General features: G+C 34.2%; 1 non-coding gene across 1 annotated transcript; it reads right to left on the bottom strand.

Annotated features, from left to right (window-relative positions):
* Positions 1–1,637: 1,637 nt before the first annotated feature.
* LOC112206704 (U1 spliceosomal RNA) lies at positions 1,638–1,797 on the bottom strand. The gene has a single exon (XR_002941134.1). It is a non-coding gene; the product is annotated as a U1 spliceosomal RNA (small nuclear RNA).
* Positions 1,798–23,354: the final 21,557 nt, after the last annotated feature.

Here is a 23,354-nt window from a genome sequence, read left to right as displayed (position 1 = left end):
ATAGTAGAATGTTTTATAATCCTTTGGGTATATACCCAGTAATGGGATTGCTGGGTCAAATGGTATTTCTGATTCTAGATCCTTGAGGAATAGCCACACTGTCTTCCGCAATGGTTGAGCTAATTTAGACTCCCACCAACAGTGTAAAAGCGTTCCTAATTCTCCACATCCTCTCCAGCATGTGTTGTTTCCTGACTTTTGAATGATCGCCATTCTAACTGGCGTGAGATGGTATCTCGTTATGGTTTTGATTTGCATTTCTCTAATGACCAGTCATGATGAGTTTTTTTCATGTTTGTTGGCCACAGATTTTTAATCTTTTTCCCCCTCTTAAGTTCACCATCAGTCTTAATTCTGCTCTGGAAAAGCCACTCTATTTCCATCTACTACAAACCAGCCATTGTTCTTTTCTCAGCAGGTTACAGCTGGCATTTTGTTGCTTTCAGCTGTAATGTAGCTTTTTCATACCCAAACTAGTTGTTCTCACTCGCTTAATCATAGGCTATCTGCTCGGTTTTTCAGCATCGTTTATGTCTTATGTATAAAATCTTCAGATGAACTGTGTATCTTCTCAATTCACAATTTATTATGTGAGAATATTTAGAAAAAAGCAGCAGAAAATGAGCCAGAGAGGGTAGCATGAGTGCTGTGTCATGTGACATTAGATTCTGCTCCACATTAAATGAGCATCAAGTGTCTACAAAACTAATCACAATGTTTCCCTTGTAGTTTTCCAGATACAGTTTCTTTCTCAACAAATAAATAATTCTGTAAGCATTTTTCCACACAAAATGTGTTTGGTGACTGCTTAGTTTTTCTCAACATTCTTTCTTTCTTTTTGGCTCTTCTGTCTCTGCTGGCTGAATCAAGGATAAATAATTCAATTAAGTGAATGTGCTCTTATCTACACTGAAGATTCTGAAGATCTCCAAGTACACAGTATTACTTTTTAGGGTCAGTCAATGAGAGACAGGAGGCTTGAGCTGAGGCTACATCACCAAATCACAGTTAGTCAAATTTGTAATGAGGCTTTAGGGTGTACGTTGAACATTTGGTTGAGAAAAGATTTTATAGTGAGTCCATAGTTCACAAAGCCTGGATGAATTCCTAGAAAGTGGAACTATAGAATGAATTCAATGCAATGAAAATTTGTTTCCATTGATTTTTTAGTTACTAAAATAATACATGATCTTTGTAAACCATTTAGGAAATATGAAGAAGTACAAAAGAGTAAATGAAGATAAACCATAATTCATAATTGTACTACACCCAAGTCACCACTGGTAATATGTTAATATATATTTTCAAATAATTTTATGCACATATAAATAATACATGTGTAACTTTATTATTTATTTTGTTCACTTAATATTACGAACAATTTCCTAAAGCATTAAATATTCCTCTAAAAATATTTAGGTGGCTACAAAATATTTTGTCACACAGGTTAGCTGTACACTATAATAACCAAACTCCTTTTTTGTGTATATTTGGTTTATTTGGCCATCCCCAATTTTTGAACATATTTTAAAATAACCACCATTATTTTTTAAATCAAATGGCTCTAATGTCCTGCCTCCATGTCCTAGATCTCCCCATTGATTTTTTTGTTGTTGTTGTCATTTAATATTTTAGACCCGGGAAAAGTGTGAACACAGTCCCCTGCTACAACAAACTAAGCAGTCAAGCTTCCCCCTTGGGCGAAAATCACAGGGGTCAGCACATCCAGAGTGCAGTGAATAAATCTTGCCCTGGGAAAACCACCTTCGTGATCATGCTATCTCCCCTGCCAAGTCTCCCCACTGAATTCGGCAACAAGTGCAGTAGATATTTTTGTGTGGGTTTCAACTCACTGTAAGCTGACAGCATCTCTCCTAAAAAAGATTTCTTTCCCTCACTCTGTGGCCAAGAATGCCCAAGAATTGGCACTAATTAATGCATATTGTAGCAGGAGTGGAGCAGGGGTGGATAACATAGGTAACCCCTGCAGAGTAGCCCTCAGCCAATGAGATATAAGCCTTCATGGAGGAGGAATGAATCTCTCAGCTGATCCTCCAGAGAAAAACTTAGAGGCATTCTATAGGCTTTTGAGATGTCAGGTGAAGCCAAACCCCAATTGCCCTCTTTAGACCTTGACAACAGACATTATTATAGCTTTTTCTCCTTCCCTTAATCTCTCCTATCCTTCATTCCAGCAGCCTGATATCACTACACTATTACAAGTCCTTGTTTCAGGCTCTGCCTGGAGTGGTGGGAAGATCTAAGCAGTTCAAATAGTGTCCTTTCTGTAATTCTTCATGGATATTATAAGTTATTTCCATTAGACTGATTGCTAGAAGTAGAACTGTTGAGATGAAAGCCGTGAACAAAATTTAAATCAAGTATTTTGATACCTAATACACACTGGTAAATTTTAATTAAACAGAATACCCATTTCCTAATTACCATGTTTCTCTTCAAATAATTTATCTTTATTTCTAATTTTTTAAAAAAACTTTAAATTATTTTTTAAATAATTTATGTTTTATTTTAGATCAGGGGTACGTGTGCAGGTTTGTTACATGGGTGAATCGTGTGATGCTGAGGGTTTTTTATATGAATGATCCCATCACCCAGGTAATGAAAATAGTATCCAACTGTTAGTTGGATACTATTCCCTTCTCTCCCCTCTCTAGTAGTCCGCAGTGTCTGTTATTGCCATCTTTATGTCCATGATAACCGATGTTTAGCTCCCACGATAAGTGAGAACATGTGGTATTTGTTTTTCTGTTCTTGCATTAATTTACTTAGGATAATGGCCTCCAGTTACATCCATGTTATTGCAAAGGAAATGGTTTTGTTTTTTTTATGGCTGTGTAGTATTCCACAGTGTATATTTATGACATTTTCTTTATCCAGTCCAACTTTGATGGGCACCTAGGTTGATTCCATGTCTTTGCTATTGTGAATAGTGCTGTAATAAACATATGAGTGTATGTGTCTTTTGGGTAGGATGATTTATTTTCTTCTGGATATATACCCAGTAATGAGATTGCTGTGTCAAATGGTAGTTTCATTTTAAGTTATTTGAGAAATCTCCAAATTGCTTTACACAGTGGCTGAACTAATTTATATTCCCAACAACAGTGCATAAGTGTTGCCTTTTACCCATGACCTCACAAGCATCTGTTGTTTTTGACTTTTTAATAATAGCCATTCTGACTGGTATGAGATGGTATCTCTTTATGGTTTTGATTTATGCTTCTCTGATGATCAGTGATGTTGAGCATTTCTCATGTTTGTGAGCTGTTTGTATCCAGTCTTCATTACTGGGATGCAAAGTTTGTTCAACATAGAGTAATCAATAACTATGATTCACCACCTAAACAGAACTAAAAACATACACCATATAATTATCTCAATAGATGCAAAAGAAGCCTTCTATAAAACCTAACATCTTTTCATGATAAAACCCTCAAGAAACTAGGCATCAAAGGAAACACCTCAAAATAATAAGACCCATCTATGAAAAACCCACAGCCAACATCATAACAAATGGGAAAAGCTGTAAGCATTCTCTCAAAGAACTGGAACAACACAAGAATGCCCACTCTCACCACTCCTATTCAACATAGTCCTGGAAGTCCTAGCCAGAGCAATCAGACAAGAAAAAGAAATAAAAGGCATCCAAATGGGAAAAGAAGAAGTTACACTGCCTCTCTTTGCTGACCATATGACTCTATTCCTAGAAAACTCCAAGGACTCCACCAAAAGGCTCCTGGAACTTAAAAATGACTTCAGTAAAGTTTCAGTATACAAAATCAATGTGCAAAAATCAGTAGCATTTCTATATATCAATAATGTTCATGTTGACAGCCAAATGAAGAACACAATCCCATTTACAATAGTCACAAAAAAAGACAAAATACCTAGGAATACTTTTAACCATGGAGGTGAAAGATCTCTACAAGGAAAACAATGAAACATTGCTGAAAGAAATCACAGATGACACAAACAAATGGAAAAACATTCTCTACTCATGGATTGGAAGAGTCAATATCATTAAAATAGCCATAGTATTGAAAGTAATCTACAAATTCTATGTTATTACTATCACACCAATGTCATTTTTCACAGGATTAGAAAAAACTATCCTAAAACTCATATAAAACCAAAAAAGAGCCCAAATAGCCAGTGCAATTATAAGCAAAATAAACAAAGCTGGCACTTCAAACTATACTACAAAGATACAGTAATCAAAATAGCATGGGCCTGGCACAAAAACAGACACATAGACTATATTTCTTTAAATAACTAACTATATAGGTGCTTCGTTTACCTGTGGAGGCCTACCCTAATCATCCCTTAGGCAGCTCAAATGCAATACCATAATTTTTAATCCAACTTCTCTGGCTCACATTCAGTAGTTCTGTAATAACTCACATATACTAACACTCAAAATATATTAGTTGAAGAAATAAAAAGAATTAATAAGGCATAATTTGAAGCACTTTAAAGTTTTTATAAAATAACAATCTTGTCACTTTAGTCAACTGATATCTTCCTGCTTAATTTAATAAGTAGGTTTAGCTACCTGTTTAACTCTTCTCTGGGTTCTCACCAACTCTTTTACCATGTGTTTTTTCTTTCTAATACAAACCAGTGGAAGATTTTAGTTTTTTGTCACTTCATTTGCTCACTTTCTTTAAAACTTTTTAAATAAAATTATCGACTTATGAACACTGACATATATCGTTTCAATGACCATCATAATATGTTTTAAATATCTCATTATCTATTAATTACTATATTCTTTTGTGAGGAAATAATCATACAACTATGCAAATAGGCTTCAATGTGACTTTTGAATGATGGAATTAATCAGGAATATCTGGAAGCCCCATCTCAGGGCCAGAGTTAAGCTGTTATTAACATACCTGACAATGAGTAGAATAGCACTTGGAACTAGAGGATGAGCTTAGAAAAGAGAACTCATTTCATAATTATTTGTGAAATTAATGCTTTTTTATATCCAGAATAAAGGTGTAGCAATGGAATTGTTTGGAAATAATAATTGGATTAAAGTTAATATGGTAAGAACGCAGAAAATAACCACATTATAAAAAATGTAAATTATATAAATCACTAAACCAGTAAAAGAAGGTTAATAAGTTTTTTTTTAGTTGACTTAAAGCAATTTTAAATAAAGATGAAGAAGCATTGACAGGCGCATATCAAACTGAATACTGATGACAAAATATTTCTGAAGCAATGAGATCTCATGGCTTGATCTTCTGTAATAAAGGTAAAATTCCTAGGGCAGATATCAGATTTTATTCTTGCTCATAGGGAAAAATTAGATGGGCTTCTAATAGTAGAAAGAAACCTTGAGGAAACAATCACAAGTTAATGAAATTGAATTCTCTTCCCTAAGGGAAGGAAATGGAAATGTCAGCAGAATTAAGAAAATTAACTTTATGAAGCTAATTGCATCAAATTTGAAAACTAGTACGATGAATCCTTGGGTTTCTTTTAGAAAGCAGAGTTCAAGGAAGTTGGCTATCCAAAAGAACACAGTTCTACCCAGTCAAAACAAATTATGCCAGGATATTTAAAAGCCAAAAAGGGAAAGAAGAAGTCAATATGAATACATCCAGAACTTTGGATAAAGTTGAAGGGCAAATGAGGTTACACATAGTGAAATTTAGAAAGAATATTACAAAAGGGAATAATAGAATGAAAGTCATCGGAAATAAAATATTTACGGAGAATTCTGTTTTCAGAGAAAGATAAAAATCACAATTTATGTGATATAAAGATTTTCATCATTTATTCATTTCACACATATTTATTGAGTGCCTACTATGTATGAGGCATCTTTTTAGGCACTGGACATTAACCGGAAAACATAACAAACAAGATCTCTCCATTGTAAAGTTACATTTTAAAAATATAAATATATCATAAAAATTCATCAGATATCTTCCAATATATTTTCTGATGTTGTTTGTATTGGGCTCAATTATCTACATTTTTTACATGTATATTTTTGATATTGATGATTCATGCTAATTCAGAATGATAACCCTGAGGGCAAAATCCTTTATAAACTGTATTTGATTAAGGAGGAAGAACTAATACCTTTTAGAATAATACGAAATAATAAGGGTTAAAAAGAAAACGTGTCATTGTTGTTATTGTTATTTAATCAGCCAGATCATCAAGATACAATAGACATTACTTTTGCCTTCATAATATCCACTTTCTTTCCAAGAGCATTCTGACTTGTGTTTTCAGGTAATCTCTACCCCACACCTAATACACAAAGCTAATTATCTTGATAAGTAAATTCCATTCATCCTCCAGGAAGAGACTAATAATCCAAGGAGTTATCCCATTTCCCCTGCCAGTGATTGGATCAGAAATGGACATGTGGCCCAGTTTTGCTTTATGAGGTATTTTCTAATAGAAGTTCTAAGTTCTTCAATATTTGAGAGAAACTATTAACAATGACACACTTGTCATTCATCATCTATAAAAAGAAATATATATATATATGAAAAGAAATATATAAAAGAAATAAATATATAAACCCTTACTTTTAATCTTGTCCCTGAAAATGCAGCAGGGCATATTTTAAAAATCTTACTTTTATGAGTCTTTTGATGTTTTTTATTCTCATCCATCATTTAGTTCAATGCAATAAAAAATGCACCTAGTATGAGAAAGTCTTGATTCCTGTGTGGAACTGCTTCTCTAGGTGCTTTAAAATTGACTGATGTTCTATTTGACAGTCCTTTCCTAATTGATTTTACTCATATGTCCTAACTGGTTCCCAGGAGACCTATGACTCAAATACTGGCCCTCTCTTACATTTCAGGCTTACACCCTCGACTGTTTCTCTGAGTGTGAAATGCATGTCCTGCTCATGCAGCAGACCTAAAATGTCCCAAACTGAGCCCGTTATCTTCTTTCCCTTAGTCTGCCCCACTGCCTTTGTCTTCTGCCGTGGTTTAGATAGCACCACCATCCTCTAGGTTAACCATCAGAAGCTACTCTCTCAATTTCCTCTCTCACATTTGTTCCTGAAACAGATTCTCTATAATGAACTATTATTTCTAAATCTAAATTATCTTTCAAAATAATCCACTCATTTCCCTTTCCCTAGCCAATGAATTGTATGAGAACTTACTCTTCTCTGAATTTTACAATAGCTATCTAACCAGTCTCTCTGCCAATTTTGGCAGAACATCAAGACTATTCATACTCTGATGCTTTTATACTTTTTAGAGTGGACTATCGTTTTATTTTCCCTTATGACCCTATGCTACAGTCAACCCAAGATAGTAATCATTTTCAGAACATGCTTTTCCTCTCCTTTGTTCACAAGGTTTTCTGGGATAAAATTTCCTTAGGTCCACCAGTTGAAGTACTACGAATTCCTAACTTCCCAGAAAAACTTTCCCTTCACTTAGAAATCTTTCTGATTTCCAAGGAGAGTCACTCCCTTCCTCCGTGGTGTGCCATGAGGTGTGAGTTGGGCTTTATCAGACTTGATTTCCGTGGCACTTATATAGAATACATAATGTCCATGAGTCATTAATGTATGGTTACTAGGTAAAAAGTCAGCTTAGATCTAGAAATATGATGTTCATCAGCTTAGAAATTAATATTTGTTCCACATGCTATGTTATTATAATAGTAATTTAAATCCCATTTGTCAGTACATTTTGTGACAATGACATATAAACCAAAATGGGCATAGAAAAGAAAAAAACGAAAACAGTAAAAGCATGGGAACATAGACAGAGACACTTTTAACAAGCAAGGATAATTTACCCTTCTGATCACAACAGTTTTAACAGGAACTAAATTGGACTGCCTCTTTCAGGTCTGTAAATTGACTCGACTACTAGAAAACGTATTTTCCAGCCTATCATTGATGGGCATTTGGGTTGGTCCCATGACTTTGCTATTATAAATAGTGCTGTGATAAACATACATGTGCATATGTCTTTATAGTAGAATGATTTTTAATCCTTTGGGTATATACCCAGTAATGGGATTGCTGGGCCAAATGGTATTTCTGGTTCTAGATCCTTGAGGAATTGCCACACTGTCTTCCACAATGGTTGAACAAATTTACATTCCCACCAACAGTGTAAAAGTGTTCCTGTGATAAACTGGATAAAAAAAATACGTCACATGTACACCATGGAATACTATGCAGCCAGTAAAAAAAGAGTGAGTTCATGTCCTTTGCAGGGACATGGATGAAGCTGGAAGCCATCATTCACCACAAACTAACACAAGAACAGAAACCCAAACACTGCATATTCCCACTCATAAGCGGGAGTTGAACTATGAAAACACATGGACACAGGGAGGGGAACATCACACACCAGGGCCTGTCAGGAGATGGGGGACAAGGGGAGCGAGAGCATTAGGACAAATACCTAATGCATGCAGGGCTTAAAACCTAGATGACAGGTTCATAGGTGCAACAAACCACCATGGCACATGTATACCTATATAACAAACCTTCACGTTCTGCACATGTATCCCAGAAATTAAAGTAAAATAAAAATAAAGAAAATATATTTTTCATAGAATCTGTTCCCTCCCTTCCTACTTCCCTATATGTCTGAATTATGGTCAATAGGAAGTTATATGTGCCATTTTGGGGACAAAGTTCATAACAGGGGAAGGATATACGATTTTGATGTTGTGGATATTATTTGATTCCATTATACTTGCAGTTAATATCAGCACCAAGTACTAGAACTAAATGCTCTTCCATGCTCACTTTTCCCTCCTGCTGGCTTTGGCAGACAAGGGCTGAGATTCTTAGCCTTCGGGGATTTGTGGATAGAATTCAGGGAGTTCATGAACTTGGATGGGAACAAATTACATCTCTATTTTAACTGGATCTAACTGAAATTTATAATTTCTTTCTCTTACGATGGCAGCCAACAAATCCCAGTGGCATAGTAGTACCTGTGACTTGGCTCCCAGTTAAAATCATAGATATTTTTGTATCAGCTCTTCTGCTGCAGATATCTCAAAATACTGTTTGCCTTCATCACTACTTCAAAATTATGGTGGTTATTAGCACTGTGTTGCAAGATCTGGTTATCTAATACTAATTTAAAAGCACACATAGGGCTGGGCACAGTGGGTCACACCTGTAATCCTAGCAGTTTTGGAAGTTGAGAAAGGAAGATCGATTGAGGCCACGAGTTCAAGACCAATCTGGGCAATATAGTGAGATCCCATCTCTCCAAAAATAAGAAAAACTTAGCCAGGCAAGGTGGCCCATGCCTATAGTCCCAGCTACTTGAGAGGCTGAGGTAGGAGGATCGGCTGAGCCTAGGAAGTTGAGGCTGTAGTGAGCCATGATCTCCACTCCAGCCTGGGCAACAGAGCAAGATCTTGCCTCTGAAAAAAAAAAAGAAAAAAGAAAAAAAAGGACATATATTGCTGTATCACAAATTTATTTCATATACATGTTTTGATAAACCTATGTCAATATAATTGTTTTCCTTTAAACCCTATTATTATTGTGTGTATTTTAAAACATTGTACTTAGAAAGTTTCTTTAGGCTTTACCAGAGTGAAAGATGAGTCCATGGCACAGAAACAAAAATATGAAGAACCTTGCCTCTGGATTGGCAGTCACAGACGAAGGAGTGTGGGTTCTTGAATGATCACAGATGAGAGCTGCCAGTTGAAAAATAGACCCTTGCTTGAACTATTAAGGGTAGGAGCAATACATGTCTATTGTTTTTGGTCTATTATATGTTATGGAGTACATTTGTTAACCCAGACTGCCCTACCAAAACTCATATAATACTACAATATTTTCTTCGTTTGTCATTCCCTATGCAAAAAAATACCATAAGCAAGAAAGAATCAGGAAATAAAAAGGATGATCTAAGTAATTACATGGAATAAAGAGAAGAAAAAAAGCAAAACACTACGAGTATGTAAGTATTCTAGCTGTTCAAAGGTGGTTGACTGCATCCTGATTTATTACAATTCCATTTTTATAATAAGCATTATAATTAATGACAGCTTCTGTAACATTAAGCCCCTGAAAACCTTGGTTGTTAATTCTCATTCACAGAATGAAGAATTAGTCTTTGTTATAAAAAGGAACGAATGGTTCTCTATTTCAGTTATGATTGAAACAACTCTGCCACTCAGTGACATGTATCCAAATGTTAGTTTCAGAACTTTTTTCTGATATAAAAACTGCAAATATAAGGGGATAAAGTAATATCCATAATGTCAAGGTTGTATATTCTTTCACATCCTTTCTTTCTGCTCTCTTAAGACAGAGGAAGCGTTTTTAGTTCTCATTTTCTTTTGAAAGTATTAAGTTGGCCACAGTTTCCAAAAAAACAGATGTGATTCATTTTGGACCAGACTTAAACGTATAAATTTCACATGAGTTTAGAGGCCACTAAAGTCATGGAAGAAGCATCTCATGACTTATAAACACAGCCCATTCTGGGCGAGGGACCAGTTAAGATGATAAGGGCAAGGGAAGTATCTGAGTATTTAAAGTAAACTACCCTTGAGCAAACCGTCAGCTGGATCCACAATTATTTCACATTGTTATAAAATTAATTTTATGGATTTAAAGCAGAAAAATATGATTTTTTATTATACTCCCTTTCTGCAGCCTCCTCAGTAGGCACCACCCTATGTGTTTGCACAAATTCCAAAGATCAATCACATTCCAGGCATTTTTTTTTTTGGCTTTGTGTATTGTTCTCTCCTCGCCCATCTGCTAGGCCTCCAAGATTCAGACGTTTACAATTTAAAGATTATAAGACTTTTGAGAAGCTAGATCCTTAATAATCTTAATATTAAAACAGGTTTCATTGTGTGGGGGTATGTGAAATTATTTTAAATTAAATATATGTCCATGAGTGTTTGTGTACTTTTTTTTAAACTTCCATTTTAGGTCCAGGGTACAAGTACAGGTTTGTTTCATAGGTAAAATTGTGTCATGGGGATTTGTTGTACTTTTGTAACTGAGCAATCTATTTTTTTTTTTTCTTGAGATGGAGTTTCGCTCTTGTTGCCCAGGCTGGAGTGCAATGGCATGATCTCAGCTCACTGCAACCTCTGCCTCCCAGGTTTGAATGATTTTCCTGCCTCAGCCTCCTGAGTAGCTGGGATTGCAGGCGCCTGCCACCAAACCCAGCAATTTTTTTGTATTTTTAGTAAAGATGGGGTTTCACTGTGTTGGCCAGGCTGGTCTCAAACTCCTGACCTCAGGCAATCCACCTTCCTCGGCCTCCCAAAATATTTGTTGTACTTTTGTAACTGAGTAATCTATTTTTTTGTTGCTGTTATTAAGATTCCCAAATTATACATTCAGGAAAAAATAATTGACTCTAAGACTATCAATTTACATTACAGTTCCATTGTTTCAAAACTAATGGAAACACGTATTTTAGATTTTTCACCAGGAATTGTGATATGGTTTGGCTATGTCCCCACTCAAATCTCAGATTGAATTGTAGTTCCCATAATCCTCACTTGTCATGGGAGGGTCCCAGTGGGAAGTAATTGAATCATAGGGGCGGGTTTTCCCTGTGCTGTTCTCATGATAGTGAATATGTCTCACGAGATCTGGTGGTTTTATAAAGGGGAGCTCCCTGCATATGACCTCTTGCCTGCCGCCATGTAAGACATGCCCTTGCTCCTCCTTTGCCTTCCACCATGTTAACATCGTGAGAATGGGCTAATACAAATGATTTGTTTCTTTCTTAGCTGCATTGGGATAAGTTCAGTGTATTAACTCAAAAGTTCTTATTATGAAAGAAATAACTCGTAACAACTATTTACTCAAAAAATAATGCAACAGAAAAGTCATATAAATAGGAACAAATATTTTGGGGACATTACATCTATCAGTTTACGAGTGTTTTAAATCTAAGAGTACACTGATTAGTGCAAGGATGTGATCCATGTTAATGGGAATTTTATCATGACAACTCTCCATCTTATAGAAAGCTATTTCTTCAGGACAAGAATTTGTATGATCCAGTCAGATGAGTCTTACAATGTAGATGACATTTGTTTTGTGGAAGTTTTTCTGGATTCCGAGTTTTTCCTGACAGAGAACAAGATACATGTGGGACACAGCTGAAAAGCAGTTTAATATCCTACAGGGACGCTATGACTCATAAATGCTGACTTTGTCTCCAGTGGGCCTGTGGCATGGGCCCCAAGTAGGGCATTCCAGTGAGGCTTGAATGTAACAGCTGTAATTGTCACTCTTTTGGGTCATTAAAGCACAGATAATGATCTAATGTGCTAATTAAAGGAGAAAAAGAACATAGTAGGGTGGTTTCTAAAATGACAATCTCATCTAATTAGCATGAGGAAAATTAGAACAGAAACACTGAAGGATTTCTTAGTATTTTTAGAGCTGGAAGAAAACTGTTAACTTCTCATTTAGAATTATCTGGCAGTTGTAGCTCTTGTTACATATTTAGAAAACCTTCCTTGTAAAGAAACTGGTTAGTCTCCAGATTCGCATGAATGCTATGTACATCCTGAGCAAGAATGAAACATTTTTCATTATAATTTGAAAATTTCTGAAGTAGGGTTTGTTCCTGCCCACCCACTCCTTCCCCCCAATTCATTGTTGGAGACAATAGCAAACAGTGCAACACATTTAGAGTTCTTTACTCCAGTATGGTACCATATGGAATGGATTTAAATGTGAATGAAGGGTAAGGATAATTTAAGGTATTATACATAGGTCCAGTCTACTTTGTTAAAAATATTGGGTACAAAATACTTAATTAATTCGTACAAATAAATACATATATGTAAAATAAAATTTATCTCATGTAAAGCTACTGTATGACATGAAATGACTGGGAAAATTGTTTTATTGATTTGGGAAAAACATATTAAAATCTTTAGTTAACAATTGTGAATTTTTAATTTATTCTAGTGTTTTTGTCACTGTAACTTTTTTATTACAAAAAATCTTTCATTTTCATATTTAGACGTTAAATATATAACATTAAAATTTCTCAACCCACAGTGGTTTTATTGACAGTTACCTCATCTATCACATTTCATCCTTTTATCTGTATTTCATTTGACTCACTTTTTTGTTGTTTTTATCTGGCAGTTTGGAAATTATATATCCTATCTCGATTCTTCCTATTTCTTTTATGAGTACAAGTATTTAATCCCAGTATAGTTTTATATCAATATCTAAAGTTTAACACCATCTATAACCACTCCCCAAATGAGACAAAAATGTTATCACGCTTTCATTGCCTCCTATTTCATGTCACTCATACCAATACACATGTTGAGATCATCTGGCAATTTAGTTCCAGGTTACTCAGTCTGTGTTTCACATCAACATTTAGTTGATACTAAATATAAGTTGTATTTGTTTCTTTGCTTACCATTTGCCTTTGTATTCCAGCTCATCTTCTTTCTTGAGTTTTTCAATTCTTTATTGTGTTTTGTTTTGCTCTAGAAATGTTTTCCAAAATACTTCCCTATTGCTTTTTTTCTCACACGTCTTTATCCTTTGATTCCAATCTTGGAATGCCCAGAAATCAGTCCTATATCCAATAGTAGTCAACATTCTTGAATTAAGAACAGTGTCTCAAAACTAAATCCAATCCAATGTCAAAACACATGACGATGCCTTAAGATCAGCTGGATATAGTCAAATTCATTTCCAAATTTTCATAACCATTAGAAGAGTCTTCCAAAAAGCAAATTGAGTTTATCAGTTAGAAGCAAGAACACTGGGCTAAAAGACAGCAACTTCCATTCCTGTGTTCAGTCTACTAGCTAGTCCTGTGGTGTTGATAAAATCATTAGACTTTTATCCATTTAATTTCTTCATTTGAAAAATGAGTAATTTCAAACTTTATATTTCCTAATGTTCAATATAAATTTAAATTAGACTGTAGTATATTTGGGAAGGATGCTACATTGTATTAAAATATTACTTTAGGTCAGGCACGGTGGCTCACGCCTGTAATCCTAGCACTTTGGGAGGCCTAGGTGAGCAGATCACTTGAGGTCAGGAGTTCAAGACCAGCCTGGCCAACATGGTGAAACCCTGTCTCTACTAAAAATACAAAAAATATTTGCTGGGCATGGTGGTGGGCACCTGTAATCCCAGCTACTCTGGAGGCTGAGGCAGGATAATTGCTTGAATCCAGGAGGCAGGGGTTGCAGTGAGCTGAGATCACACCACTGCACTCCAGCCTGGGCGACAGAGCGAGATTCCATCTAAAAAAAAAAGTTTTTTATATACACATAAAACTTAACTTTGATGTCTAGGACTAGCCCTTCTCTATTTTAGCAATGTTTCTATGATTTGATAGCATGGATTCTGAAAAACACAGTAATAAAAAATAAAGATGGTATTGTGGTTTTTAATATATCTGCATAATATGGATTTATGATAAGCAGTCAATAATTTATGGATAATATTTGTTCCAAACAACTTTGTGTTGTCCATAAACATATCATGTAAGTCAGGAGAAAAATATATTAAATATCTGTATTTTACATACATTAAAATACTTTCTTTAAAAGTAGAGAAAAATAAATTCTAAATAATAAAAGTGGAAAAATAATTGCATTGCAAATATTCCATTTTGAAAACAAATTTGCAATATTGGTTTTTTCCCCTTAAAAGTGGCAAAAGGCATTTTACTTAATAACAAAAAAAAAGCAAGAAACTTTATTTCCCAGAGAATCCTTATTGATCTATAGATAGTGTTGTAGGAAAACAGTTCATCAGGAATAGTTCTAACAGCATGTGTGAAACCAAAGGAGCGGATGATACGAGCACATTTTAAAGAACATCCATCAGTGTCATCTGCTTCCTCTTGTTACGTCTTTCCTTTTCAAATACTTCTTTCATCTTGTACATCTGGAGTATCTCCAGTTTTGTAACAAATTATCTTTCGTAAAATCTATGCAATTTTTATAACACTCCCAATCATCATTAAAAAGATAACACCTTGTCTGGGTCACACAGATTGGGCCACTGAGAGAACACCTACCATTCATTTTTAGCTTTTTTGAGAGTGGCTAATGCCACCATCATAAGCCTTTCAGTTTATTTTAAATACATAGTACATCATATGGTGCACAAATTGAAATGACATAAAACGCAATCTTTTTTCTACCACCTTGTTCTTCATCTATCCTTTTGGCTCTCTAGTGCAAACATTTTGGTTCTTCATTTATACAATTGATTCCTCAGTTATTACACAGCCAACACTTTTTCATAGGTAATCATTTTAAAAATAATTTCAAAAAATTTAATATTTGAATACTTCCAATATTTAGAATCCTGAAAATGAACTTCTACTGTCATCTATTTTGTAGGCAGAAACAAAGTAAAATAATAGGCTTTTAGTCTCAAATGTAATACATTAATATCACACATATGTTTGGTTTTTCTTATACTACAATAAAAATAGAAATATTCCAATGGAAACTAAGAATGTCAACTTAAAATTTTTGTCACAATTGGCTAGGCCATTTTCAAAGAAGTTGGCAAATTTTGCAGTCTATTTACATTGATTTGCTTGAATTGACTTCAAAAAGATGAAGAGAAAAGAATATGTGTTGGTAAGAATAAACTTTAAGAAATATAATGAATTCAGAAGTATTTGTTATAAGAAATAGAAGTCTCAGGGCAGAAATACAGTGACCACAAGTATGTGAGCCTTCATAAAGCAAATATAGAAGAGAAGACATAGTATCACTAAATCAAGAAATAAATTCTGATCACTAAGATGTGTTGCTTGCTCTAACTTAGAGCTACAGGGATAAAGTGGTTCAAGATGAACCATTCATTCTCCTTAGAATATTTGGAACAATACTACATCAGAAAATTGTTTCAAAATGAAGTCATAATACATATAGGCAAATTTTGTCTTATTTAAGCTAAATGTGCTAAGTGTACTTTAATACATTAAATAAAAAGTGTATTTAATACATGAAAATACACTTACTTAACTTGGGTCTTTAGCAGTAGGTAAATTCAGAGTGAACATTTACATTCTTTAACCCAGTCTTCAACTTCTCCCTCGTGTCTCCATGTATTTAGTAACACAAATCTTCTTCTTAAAGTAAAACATAATGTCCTTCAAGGTCCGTGATAGCGAGTCTCCAAATAGCAGGCATAGAATCAACTCTGCTATGTTGACACCCTTAATTGAATATGCTTAATATTATATTAAAAAATTAAAAGTATAATTCCCTTCACCTTGCAGGGATATTTTAAAACTAATTATAGAAACCAAAAGAAGGAAAACAATCAGCCTCATTATACATTAGGAATTGTTTGTATCAGTGACCATTATTCATTAGGAATCATCTGATATAATTTATCACCTAAGTATTTAAAAATTTTGTTTTTGTCAGTTTATCACTAGACTATGTAAAAGATATTTGTCTTTTTTCCACAAAATTTATTTTAGCATATACACTTAAATAAAAACACAGAGAGGATTTACTTTATGCTAGACCATTGTGGAAGGAGGAAGAATAAACTTGAAGTCAAGGGGAAAATATCCATTCCTTCTGTGCCATCACATGGTCGAAGTTCAAGACTCTCTAGAGTGCTTTGTACTTCCCCATAGTTCCAGGATCCTCATTCCATTTGGGATGTACTTGTTTTTCAAGACAGAGAGTATTTTTTTCCTTTTGAATTACATTATTTATAATGTTTTATAAACTTTACAAAAGTAATCAATGTATACTTTTTTTAAAAAAAAAAGATATTAAAATCTTGCATTGAAATCCAGGAATCTCTTGTCCTTCCTATCCTTGCTTTCTAGTCTTGATAGTCAAAGCTAATTTGACCCAGCCATCCCATTACTGGGTATATACCCAAGGGAATATAAATCATGCTGCTATAAAGACACATGCACACATATGTTTATTGCAGCAGTATTCACAATAGCAAAGACTTGGAACCAACCCAAATGTCCAACAATGATAGACTGGATCAAGAAAATGTGACACATATACACTGCGGAATACTATGCAGCCATAAAAAATTATGAGTTCATGTCCTTTGTAGGCACATGGATGAAGCTGGAAACCATCATTCTCAGCAAACTATCGCAAGGACAAAAAACCAAACACCGCATGTTCTCACTCATAGGTGGGAATTGAACAATGAGAACACATGGACAGAGGAAGGGGAACATCACACACTAGGGCCTGTTGTGGGGTGGGGGTAGCAGGGAGGGATAGCATTAGGAGATATACCTAATGTAAATGACGAGTTAATGGGTGCAGCACACCAACATGGCTCATGTATACATATGTAACAAACCCGCACGTTGTGACATGTACCTTAGAACTTAAAGTATAATAAAAAAAAGTGGCTTTTTTTGCTCAACATAATATCCATCCATTATGTTAAGAGTACTGGTAGTTTATTTAACCATTTATATTTTGATTAAACAATAGTATCGCGTCCAGGTTTTGATATTACAAATACAGCTGCTATGCAACTTCTTGTATGAGCCTTTGTATGTTCATATGTTTTAATTTTTCCTGACAAATACCCAGAATTGGGATTGCTGAGCCATATGGAAAGTGTATGTTTAGCTTTATAAGCAACTGTCAAACTGTTTTCCAACATGATTGTACAGTATTACATTTCTACTAGCAATGTATGAGAATTTCAATTGCTCTACCTCCTCACCCACACGTAGTATTGAAAGCCTTCAATTTCTTCTATTCTAGTGGGTAGATAATGATTTCTTCTTAGAGAAGAAATAGGTTTAAATGTGGTAATAGAAACTTGGAAGGGTATTTTACATCTTTAATGCAAGGAGCAAGGGACAGAAAGGACAGAGGTGCCAAACTGGGTAAACACATAGCTGAAAAAGGAGTAATCGGATGGAGAAAAAAATTTACCCAATCTGAGATTTTTTAAAGGCCAAACCCAGACTCTGTCCCACAGCAGTTCAGAAGTTGTAAAAAGTCATTTTAGGATGATGATTCCTTATGGAACTTTGCTGAATCCTTCATAGAATTTTCCATGGAAATAAACATGGCTAAAATAGAGTATTCTTACATTTAAAATATAGGGCAGTAAGTAAAACTTGTCTTTTTGCTTTCATTCATAAGTGCCCTTCATTGCTATCCTGTGGTTTTCCAAAATTCCCTGCTTCAATTCTCTACTCGGCATTACCCCTTAGTACCATGCTTTTTCTTCTAAATGTTTTATCTCCCACTTTCATTTCTTCTAAATGTTTCATCTCTCACTTTCATCAAAACTGATCTGAAATTCCACTATCATCTATGAAAGAGGAACTGCTCTGAAAATTGCCTTTATGCCAAAAAAATTTATAAAATTGAACAAAATATGTAAAACAACTGACTTCACACATAGGACAATAGCACAGTACAGAACTGTGATCTCTGAGATTAGAAAAATTAGGTGAAATAATTAGGTGAATCTTAAAATGTACCGTTTATACACCGAGGGCAGTTTGCAGATCACAGTGGACCAAGGGAAAATTCAAACTGGGCCCAACAATCTAGCTAAGTTGGAGAGACAAAGATTAGAGCTCAGTGAAAAATTTGTCTAAATTCTTTGCGGCAGAATATTTAAATGGCGGAAGTTTTACACATTCAGAGAGAGAATTTGAGAGGTATATAGTTGAGTCTTCTTGGGTCTTTGATTTACTAGAAATCTTGAATGCATGGAGTAATATTTTATAAAGCCATGGAAAAAAAAACTAGAAAATAATATTTTGAAAATTATCTGGATATCACCTAAGGCTGAGAAGAATTTGTGTTCCCAACAGTCAGATTTGTTAAATGTTTTTACATGTGCATTGATGGGTAGAGTCCTCAGAAGATATATGCCTGTGCAATAGCTTTAGAAGGCGGTTTTGAAACTTCAGTGAAAAAGTTGGGGTCAGCGGGGCATGGTGGCTCACGCCTGTAATCCCAGCACTTTGGGAGGCTGAGGCGGGAGGATCAGGAGGTCAGGAGATCGAATCCATCCTGGCCAACACGGTGAAACCCCATCTCTACTAAAAATACAAAAAAATTAGCCGGGTGTGGTGGCGGGCGCCTGTAGTCCCAGCTACTCGGGAGGCTGAGGTAGGAGAATGGCGTGAATCCGGGAGGCGGAGCTTGCAGTGAGCCAAGATGGCGCCACTGCACTCCAGCCTGGGCGACAGAGTGAGACTCTGTCTCAAAAAAACAAAAACAAAAACAAAAACAAAAATCCTTGAAAGGATGGAACTTGTTCTAGGTAACTTAACTACATGCCAGAAAAAAAGTTAAAAACTATTAAAAGAAAAAAAAAAGTCACCATTCAAGACCTCACATTTTACAAAGTATTTTATCTAATGAAGAATTATCAGGGATACCAAAGAGCAGGATTATATGACATATCATCAGGAGAATGAAATATCAATAGAAACAAACTCAAAATAACAAAAATATTGGAATGGTAAGATGAAAATGTGGTCTAAACATTGTAAATACACTTGAGGATGTTAAGAAAAACATGAAATGAGAAATGGATAGTAGAAAAGTAAAAACTTGAGAAATTTTAGAGAAAGAGAAAAATATAATATTCAAAATAAAAAATACACTGGAGGCAATTAATTGAAGATTAGACACTACCGAATGAAACACCAATGGATTGGAAGGCTTACAAATAGAAACTATTCAAAATAAAGCACAGTAAGAGAAAAAAAATGAAAAGTGTAGTTCATCAGAAACCTATAAGACATATCACATTATACATATATAAGTGAAATTGGAGTCCTAGACGTACAGGGCAGATAGTTGAAGAAATAAAAATAAAAATATTTCAAAAACATTTTAAATAGTCACATTTAAAAAGAGATACTAAGTTGAACAAATATAAGCAAAACCACACCATGATACATTATAATCAATTTACTAGAAATCAATAATTAAAAATGACGAGAAGCTGGAGAAAAGACACAACACATACAAAGAAAAGAAGATAATAATTACAGCAGACTTTTCATAGCCAAAAAGTAAGTTCAAAAAGTTGTATGATGTAAGGTCATTATGCAAAAGTCAATTGTAATGATTTACACTAAAAATAAATAAGAAGACATTGAAATTAATTAAACAATGTCATTAATTATAGCATCAAACTACAAAATGCCTAGGGATATATTTTATAAAATATGTATAAGACATCCACTGAAAACTAAAATATTCCTAAGGGAAATTAAAGAAGACTCCAAAATGGAGGAATATACTATATGCATGGATCAGAAAAATCAAGGTTTTTAAGATGTCAATTTTCTTTAAATTTATCTGTGGACTCATTGCAGTCAAATTTCCACAAAGCTTTGTTGTTGTAATTGATACACTGGTTCTAAAATTAAGTAGAAATCCAAAGAAACTAAAATATCAAAACAATTTAACAAAAGAGAAACTAAATTAGATAATTTATAGTATCTAATTTCAAGTTATGTAGTAATTGAGACTGTCATCAAAATATTGATGTGAAGATAAACATAATCAGTGAAACACAATACACAGTACATGGACTCATCCAAATATGATGATATTCAATAATAAAATAAAGGTAATATTTTCAACAAGTGGTACATGAGGAAATGGACATCAATATACAAAGTAGTATACATATATACATACATCCATACAGAGAACTTGACCTTTACCTCACAACTAAATACAAGAAAGAGCTAAAATTATACTACTTCTAAAAGAAAATATAGGAAAAACTCTTTCTGGCCCTGGGTTGAATAATGACTTCTTCGCTAGAATACCAAAAGAACAAAACATAAAGAAAAATTTTATAAATTGAACTTCATCCAAAAAAGAAAATAAAAAAAGAAAACTGTTGCTCTGTTGAAGTCTCTGCTGAGAAAATGAAAAGGCAAGTCACAACTGGGAGAAAATATTTATAAATCTTATATCTGATTAAAGACTTGTATGGAGAGTATATAAAGAACTCTCATAACTGAATAATAAGACTAATGACTCAATTTAAAAATGGGCAAAAGATATGGGCAGACAGTTCACTAACAATAGTATGTGAATGGCCAAAAAACAAATGCGAAGAAAATCACCAGGGAAATGTAAATGAAACCACAATTAGACATTATTATCTACCCACCAGAATAGAAGAAATTAAAGGCTTCCAATACTATGTGTGGGTGAGGAGGTAGAGCAATTGAAATTCTCATACATTGCTAGTAGAAATATAATACTGTACAATCATGTTGGAAAACAGTTTGACAGTTTCTTATAAAGCTAAACATACACTTTCCATATGGCTCAGCAATCCCAATTCTGGGTATTTGTCAGGAAAAATTAAAACATATGAACATACAAAGTCTCATACAAGAAGTTGCATAGCAGCTGTATTTGTAATATCCCAAACCTGGACACAATACTAATGTTTCATCAAAATATAAATGGTTAAATAAACTACCAGTACTCTTAACATAATGGATGGATATTATGTTAAGCGAAAAAAGCCACATTCTGTGTGATTCAATTGATATGAAATTCTATGAAAGACCAAACTATAGGTACAAAGAGCACTGCTCCCATGAACCGGGGATGGAAATATGCATTTAAATATCAAGGACCATGAGATATCCTTTTTGGGTGTAAAAAGGGGTTCTGTTTCTTGATTGCGGCAAAAACACAGTAATACCTTTTACAAAATTTATTCAATTTAATAAAGTGAGTGAAATAACTTTATGTAAGACATTCTTCGATAAAACTGATTATTTAAATTTTTCTGCTTGATCTATGTTCTCTTCTTTTTCATCTACTTGACAAATTATAACTGTGTTAAGGATAAGAAAAGAAATTTACTTTTGGGGGTACTCTCATTTCAAAACTGACATTTTTAGGTGAAAGTTTTAACCTCAAAGAGAGGAATTTTAATGACACTCATTTTAACTGCTGTGGTATTGCTATGATGATGTGGGAGCAGGATAGATTTTCTAATACTTAACAAATCTCACTAGGACTACCTGAGTAGATTTACTCCTGCAGAAACAAACAGACCTAAATTTAAAATGTATGTTCAGGCAATCATAGGAGGAAAAATCTCAGGCTGTTGAGGCAATTTACTGCTTCTCAATAATTTAGTCTCATGAAAAAGTACAGTGGCAGTAACATTCCACAATAGCTTCAAGTCATGAGAAAATTTCTATTTGGCTTTATAATGTAGCATAGATTTTTTTAGCATGATTTTTCCAAAAACTTAATTTTCCATAAAATGTAACAATAATAAGCATAGAGCAACTAAACATTACAGAAGGGGAGACAATACAACCACAAGCATTTTAAACATCCTCTATGATAGGGCTCTGTGAAAGACATTGGGAATAAAAAGACCTCAATTCTATTGATTAACAAATATTTGACACATGTCATTTACTCAATATAATCTGTGAAACAAATGAATATAAGACAAAACAATATATGTCTCATATTCCACAGAACCATGGGGTTGGCTTCGAAGAATTGCAAATATAAGACATTTCCTTGGACAACCCATCAAAGATTAGAATGCCCATTTTCATTATGAATACACATTCATCTACTGAAAAATTTCTGCTTCCCTTATATGCTCATCCAAATCAACCTGGTATAGAACATTTATTTTATAAAAGCTACAAAATGCAAAATCTGCATATGAATTCTCAAGAATGCCTGAAAGGCAAAAATAAATTCGGATTAAATAATGTCAGAATACATTTATCATCACAATTGATCTATGCATTTACGAAAGAGAAAATTGGTTATGTTTAAGGTCTTGTCAACTTCTACTTGTATTTTGTAAGTATGGGATTACTTTGAAATAGTACCAGCCTTTCCAGGAGAATATGGCATATTAAATTGACACATAAACCTGTAACAATCTTCAAAGGGATGGATGCTTTGTAGATTTTAGGTAAAATATGTTTAAGTAGAAGCTGACACTTGTTTCTCTCAACAGGCTGTATTTCCAAGCAAACACATGAAAGAGAAAGCACATTGACACTCTTGGGAAGCAACATATCAGTATAACTTCCTGAGACAGACTAAGCCAAAATAATGCCATGGAGAAAGGATTCAGGTACAACCCCAGAGAACTTAGCTGTAGCATATTTCTACTGGATCAGCAATCCATGTGTAGGAGTGAGAGCCTAAATCACCACAATGCTCATTAATAACTATAACCATACAAAATTAGACTTCCTATCACAAAACCCTTATCAGAAACTTGATAACAGCTTTTGAATTTAGCATTCTGTGTCTTAAAACCTATATATAGGAATTTAAAGCAATGACTTTTGACCGCA

The sequence above is a fragment of the Pan troglodytes genome, chromosome 22 (genome assembly GCF_028858775.2).
Source record: "Pan troglodytes isolate AG18354 chromosome 22, NHGRI_mPanTro3-v2.0_pri, whole genome shotgun sequence".
Lineage (NCBI taxonomy): Eukaryota > Metazoa > Chordata > Mammalia > Primates > Hominidae > Pan > Pan troglodytes.
Note: the sequence above shows the minus strand (reverse complement) of the source record. Positions and strands in the feature narration are given on the sequence as shown.